The sequence below is a fragment of the Bubalus bubalis genome, chromosome 18, assembly GCF_019923935.1.
Source record: "Bubalus bubalis isolate 160015118507 breed Murrah chromosome 18, NDDB_SH_1, whole genome shotgun sequence".
Taxonomy (NCBI): domain Eukaryota; kingdom Metazoa; phylum Chordata; class Mammalia; order Artiodactyla; family Bovidae; genus Bubalus; species Bubalus bubalis.
The window spans coordinates 59500504-59507542 of NC_059174.1; the positions used below are offsets into that span (position 1 = coordinate 59500504).

The 7039-nt window shown below is 42.3% G+C and overlaps 1 protein-coding gene across 1 annotated transcript in view; it reads right to left on the reverse strand.

The window, feature by feature from the left end:
- LOC123327520 (zinc finger protein 665) overlaps window positions 1-7039 on the reverse strand; it is a 392317-nt gene that overhangs the window by 137193 nt on the left and 248085 nt on the right. The window lies entirely within an intron of this gene.

Consider the following 7039-nt stretch of genomic DNA (forward strand, 5'->3'; position numbering starts at 1 on the left):
AGGGATCTGAGTACTTGGGCAGTTTTAAGAAACAAGAATGGGACTAGTCTCTATATTACGAACACAAAACTCTCCCTGGGTAGAAATGGGCTATTCCCTACTGACACCCTACAAAACAGCAAACACAGCATAGTGCTCAGTTCAACAAACTCAGGGTCAGTACCTGGGTGTCTGAGATGGAGGACTTAAGGGATGTGATCATTTGGGTCACTAACCACAGCCTTAAAAAGAGCAAGACAAAAAAAAAAGAGCAAGAGGCTTTATATGATTATAAACTGCGTTATTGTTTCTTCTATCCAACGTGTTTTAATTATTTCCCTATCTAAAATTATTTCCCTTTCTAAACCTTATATGCCGGAGAAGGCAATGGCACCCCACTCCAGTATTCTTGCCTGGAAAATCCCAAGGATGGAGGAGCCTGGTAGGCTGTAGTCCATGGGGTCGCTAAGAGTCAGACACGACTGAGCGACTTCCTTTTCACTTTTCACTTTCATGCATTGGAGAAGGAAATGGCAACCCACTCCAGTGTTCTTGCCTGGAGAATCCCAGGGACGGGGGAGCCTGGTAGGATTCTGTCTATGGGGTCGCACAGAGTCGGACACAACTGAAGCGACTTAGCAGCAGCAGCAGCAGCAAACCTTATATGCAGAGTACATCATGAGAAACGCTGGGCTGGAAGAAGCACAAGCTGGAATCAAGATTGCTGGGAGAAATACCAATAACCTCAGATATGCAGATGACACCATACTTATGGCAGAAAGTGAAGAGGAACTAAAAAGCCTCTTGATGAAGGTGAAAGAGGAGTGTGAAAAAGTTGGCTTAAAGCTCAACATTCAGAAAACGAAGATCATGGCATTTGGTCCATTCACTTCATAGGAAATAGATGGGGAAACAGTGGAAACAGTGTCACAGTTTATTTTTTGGGGCTCCAAAATCACTGCAGACGGTGACTGCAGCCATGAAATTAAAAGACGCTTACTCCTTCGAAGAAAAGTTATGACCAACCTAGATAGCATATTCAAAAGCAGAGACATTACTTTGCCAACAAAGTTCCGTCTAGTCAAGGCTATGGTTTTTCCAGTGGTCATGCATGGATGTGAGAGTTAGACTGTGAAGAAAGCTGAGTGCTGAAGAATTGATGCTTTTGAACTGCGGTGTTGGAGAAGATTCTTGAGAGTCCCTTGGACTGCAAGGAGATCCAACGAGTCCATTCTGAAGGAAATCAGCCCTGGGATTTCTTTGAAAGGAATGATGCTTAAGCTAAAATTCCAGTACTTTGGCCACCTCATGCGAAGAGTTGACTCATTGGAAAAGACTCTGATGCTGGGAGGGATTGGGGGCAGGAAGAGAATGATGACAGAGGATGAGTTGGCTGGACGGCATCACTGACTGGATGGACGTGAGTCTGAGTGAACTCCGGGAGTTGGTGATGGACAGGGAGGCCTGGCGTGCTGGGATTCATGGGGTCACAAAGAGTCAGACACGACTGAGCGACTGAACTGAACTGAAACCCAACTCTTTAAACAGTGACATAAAGGGGGTTGTATAAGCAACTCTTACAATGACAAATATCATTGTGTACGTTTAAGCTACAGAGAAAAATTAACTGATACATATACTGTGAAACGATTATCACAATGTTTACCTAACATCCATAATTTCCTATAGATAACCTAAAAAGAGACAGCAAAATAGGAGAAAAAAACATTTTTTTTCTTTTGATGCGAACTGCATTATTCTTTAAAATACTCTATTCTGTACTTTGGAGGAAGTGCTTAGTCACTCAGCTGTGTCGGATTCTTTGCGACCCCATGGACCATAGCCTGCCAGGCTCCTCTGTCAGTGGGACTCTCCAGGCAAGAATACTTGAGTGGGTTGCCATGCCCTCCTCCAGGGGATCTTCCCAACCCAGGGATCGAAGCCAAGTCTTGTGCATTGCAGGCGAATTCTTTACTGTCTGAGCCACCAGAGAAGCCTGACTATTAAGTATCTTTCCCAAAAACTTGTTCAGGAAATTACACTAAATTAAATAATATCAATAATGTAACTTCAAGTTGATTATATGTTCAGTATGAACATAATTAGAATTTTTCACTTTATATTTGCAAGTTGTAATATATTTTAGGTCTTTATTTTCTAAAGTTATGACAAACCACAACAGCATATTAAAAAGGAGAGACATTACTTTGCCAACAAAGGTCTGTATAGTAAAGCTATGGTTTTTCCAGTAGTCATGTATGGATATTAGAGCTGGACCATAAAGAAGGCTGAGTGGTAAAGAACTGATGCTTTTGAACTGTGGTGTTGAAGAAGACTCTTGAGAGTCCCTTGGACTGCAAGATCAAACCAGTCAATCCTAAAGGAGATCAAGCCTGAATATTCACTGGAAGGGTTGATGTTGAAGCTGAAGTTCCAATACTTTGGTCACCTGATGTGAAGAGCCGACTCATTAGAAGAGACCCTGATGCTGGGAAAGATTGAAAGCAGGAGAAGAAGGGGATGACAGAGAATGAGATGGCTGAATGGCATCATCAACTCAATGGACATGAGTTTCAGCAAGCTCTGGGAGATGGTGAAGGACAGGGAAGGCTGGCATGCTGCAGTCCATGGGGTTGCAAAGAGTCGGACATGACTGTCCAAATGAACAACAACGTTCTCTCAAATGTGGGTAACAAAGTCTGAAAAATACAGTCTTCCGAAGATTTGGGATTTATGGATGAGCACCATACCCCCTGGTGTGGTGTGCTGCGATTCATGGGGTCGCAAAGAGTCGGACATGACTGAGCGACTGAACTGAACTGAACTGAACCATACCCCCATCAAATCATGGAATCTAATCAACATTTTGAGAACATTCAAAAATGGCAGATGTACTCGTTATTTTCCAAAACACATGTCAAAATATATCAGTCTTAGGAATATCTTCTTAGATGCCCTTCTAGTAGCCAACTCCCACACTTAGGTTTGTTTCAAAGAAGGCTGTTTGATTCAAAATCTCATACGCATTCTTTCCTTATTCAGTTCAGTTCAGTCACTCAGTCGTGTCCGACTCTTTACGGCCCCATGAATCCCAGCACGCCAGGCCTCCCTGTCCATCACCAAATCCCGGAGTTCACTCAAACTCATGTCCATCGAGTCGGTGATGCTATCCAGCCATCTCATCCTCTGTCATCCCCTTCTCCTCCTGCCCACAATGCCTCCCAGTATCAGAATCTTTTCCAATGAGTCAACTCTTCGCATGAGGTGCCCAAAGTACTGGAGTTTCAGCTTTAGCATCAGTCCTTCCAATAAATACCCAGGATTGATCTCCTTTAGAATGGACTGGCTGGATCTCCTTGCAGTCCAAGGAACTCTCAAGAGTCTTCTCCAACACCACAGTTCAAAAGTATCAATACTTTGGCACTCAGCTTTCTTCACAGTCTAACTCTCACATCCATACATGACCACTGGAAAAACCATAGTCTTAACTACATGGACATTTGTTGGCAAAGTAATGCCTCTGCCTTTGAATATGCTATTTAGGTTGGTCATAATGTCCCTTCCAAGGAGTAAGCGTCTTTTAATTTCATGGCTACAGTCACCATCTGCAGTGATTTTGGAGCCCCCCAAAATAAACTGTGACACTGTTTCCACTGTTCCCCCATCTATTTCCCATGAAGTGATGGGACCAGGTGCCATGATCTTCGTTTTCTGAATGTTGAGCTTTAAGCCAACTTTTTCACTCTCCACTTTCACTTTCATCAAGAGGCTTTTGAGTTCCTCTTCACTTTCTACCATAAGTGTGGTGACATCTGCATATCTGAGGTTATTGATATTTCTCCCTACAGTCTTGATTCCAGCTTGTGCTTCTTCCAGCCCAGTGTTTCTCATGATGTACTCTGCATATAAGTTAAATAAGCAGGGTGACAATATACAGCCTTGACGTACTCCTTTTCCTATTTGGAACCAGTCTGTTGTTACATGTCCAGTTCTAACTATTGCTTCCTGACCTACACATAGGTTTCTCAAGAGGCAGAGCCAGGTGGTCTGGTATTCCCATCTCTTTCAGGATTTTCCACAGTTTATTGTGATCCACACAGTCAAAGGCTTTGGCATAGTCAATAAAGCAGAAATAGATGTTTTTCTGGAACTCTCTTGCTTTTTCCATGATCCAGCAGATGTTGGCAATTTGATCTCTGGTTCCTCCGCCTTTTCTAAAACCAACTTGAGCATCTGGAAGTTCACGGTTCACATATTGCTGAAGCCTGGCTTGGAGAATTTTGAGCATTACTTTACTAGCATGTGAGATGAGTGCAATTGTGCGGTAGTTTGAGCATTCTTTGGCATTGCCTTTCTTTGGGATTGGAATGAAAACTGACCTTTTCCAGTCCTGTTGCCACTGCTGAGTTTTCCAAGTTTGCTGGCATAGCATGATTAGAAGCTCCCATCACTATGACTTGGCACCTGGGATCCGTATGCAGTCCATCCCAAAGAATCATAAACTGAGCTTTCATCATGGCTAGGCTTCATGGTCAGAAACTGAACATTCTCATGATCAGATGGCTGAAGTCCTGATACCTGAACTCAACGTAAAGCTTTTCCCATACTCATTGCATTTGGGAGGTGTTGCTCCAGTATGTCCCCCAACTTGTGATCTTTGGGTAAAAGCCTTGCCACACACTTTACATCTGTGTGCTTTCTCTTCAAGATAAACATTCTGCCATCTAGTGATAAATGAACAAAAACATGAAGCCTTGCCATTTTCACTGCAATTTAAATCATGATATATTTGGTATGTCTAAGGCACAACCTAAAAGCTATTCAAAATTCAGTTCATTTGTACTGTTTGGTGCAGTACACACAACTTGATTACTGGTGCAAGGGGGACCAATGAGAAAAGATTGCTCACATTCCTGGCACTGGTGATGAACTTTTTGAGAATGAGTAGATTTTCAATGGCTTGACCACATTCAATATCATCTGTGCTCAATCCAGTGTGAATATTCTCATGAAGCATAAGATATGAACCACTGCCCAAAGCACTGCAACCTCAATTATATTTTCAAGGGCTGTCACCTCTGTACATCATCTGATGGCAAGTTAGGCTTGAAAGTACACTGAAGAATTTACCACACTCATTACATTTCTAATGTTTCTTTCCAATATGGATCATAAGGTATGCATTCAGACTAACTACTCTGAGACACTCACTACATTTGTAATGTTCTACTCTTCTATGAATTATCTGATCGTGAGGCTTCCACACACAAAAGTTTTGCCACACTCATGACATTTGTATAGTTTCTTTTGAACTCTGACAGTTAAAGATCAACATATATCACACTTGGATGATGTCTCTCATTTGTGGATTTTCTGATGTTTAGTGAGGTTTGAGGCCTGAGTAAAGGATTTTTCACACTCAAAACATTTGAAAGGTGTCTCTACAAAATGTACTGTCCGATGACTTGTAAGGTGTGATTTTCAACTGAAACACCTGCCACATGTTATATTTGTAAGGTTTCTCTCCTGTGTGTATTCTCCAATGAAGCTGAAGATGTGCTTTTTGACTAAAGGCTTTTCCACACTCATTACATTTGTATGGTTTCTCTCCAGTATGAATTCTTTGATGCTTTGCAAGGTTTGCCTTTTCACTAAAGTCCTTTCCACATTGATTACATTTATAGGGTTTCTCTCCCTTTGGGATTTGAAAGGTTGTTGCTGAACGAAAAGACGCTGAGATTCTTGGCCTCTGGAGGAGAAGAATTCAATCCGGGGCGAGACACGAGGCTTGATCACTCAGAGCTTTTGTGTAATAAAGTTTTATTAAAGTATAAAGGAGATAGAAAAACCTTCTGACATAGGCATCAGAAGGGGGCAGAAAGAGTACCCCCCTGCTAGTCTTCAGCTGGATGTTATATAATCACTAGCAGTCTGTTAATGAAAGAAAGGAATGTCTTAAAACTCAGAATGGCACCAGGCCCCTCATCCATAAGATGCATTTTGGGATAATCTTGGCACCAGACAATTCATCCCGGGCCATAAAATGATTGACTTGAATTTTGTAGAAGGGCAGATTACCATACAAATAGTTTCATTTACATAGATTAGAGGAACAATATCTGAGTATAACATACTGGTTTGTCAAGTAGGTTCTGAGCCATTAGGTGGAACCAACTTCAAGACAGTCTGGGGTAAATGCATAGTACATTAACATCAGATCAGATCAGTGGCTCAGTCATGTCCAACTCTTTGTGACCCCATGAATCGCAGCACGCCAGGCCTCCCTGTCCATCACCAACTCCTGGAATTCACTCAGACTCATGTCCATCGAGTCAGTGATGCCATCCAGCCATCTCATCCTATGTCGTCCCCTTCTCCTCTTGCCCCCAGCCCTCCCAGCATCAGAGTTTTTCCAATGAGTCAACTTTTCACATGAAGTGCCCAAAGTACTGGAGTTTCAGCTTTAGCATCATTCCTTCCAAAGAAATCCCAGGGCTGATCTCCTTCAGAATGGACTGGTTGGATCTCCTTGCAGTCCAAGGCACTCTCAAGAGTCTTCTCCAACACCACAGTTCAAAAGCATCAATTCTTCAGTGCTCAGCCTTCTTCACAGTCCAACTCTCACATCCTTATGTGACCACAGGAAAAACCATAGCCTTGACTAGACGAATCTTTGTTGGCAAAGTAATGTCTCTGCTTTTGAATATGCTATATAGGTTGGTCATAACTTTCCTTCCAAAGAGTAAGCGTCTTTTAATTTCATGGCTACAGTCACCATCTGCAGTGATTTTGGAGCCCAAAAAAATAAAGTCTGACACTGTTTCCATGGTTTCCCCATCTATTTCCCATGAAGTGATGGGACCAGATGCCATGATCTTCGTTTTCTGAATGTTGAGCTTTAAACCAACTTTTTCACTCTCCACTTTCACTTTCATCAAGAGGCTTTTTGGTTCCTCTTCACTTTCCACCATAAGGGTGGTGTCATCTGCATATCTGAGGTTATTGATATTTCTCCCGACAGTCTTGATTCCAGCTTGTGTTTCTTCCAGTCCAGCGTTTC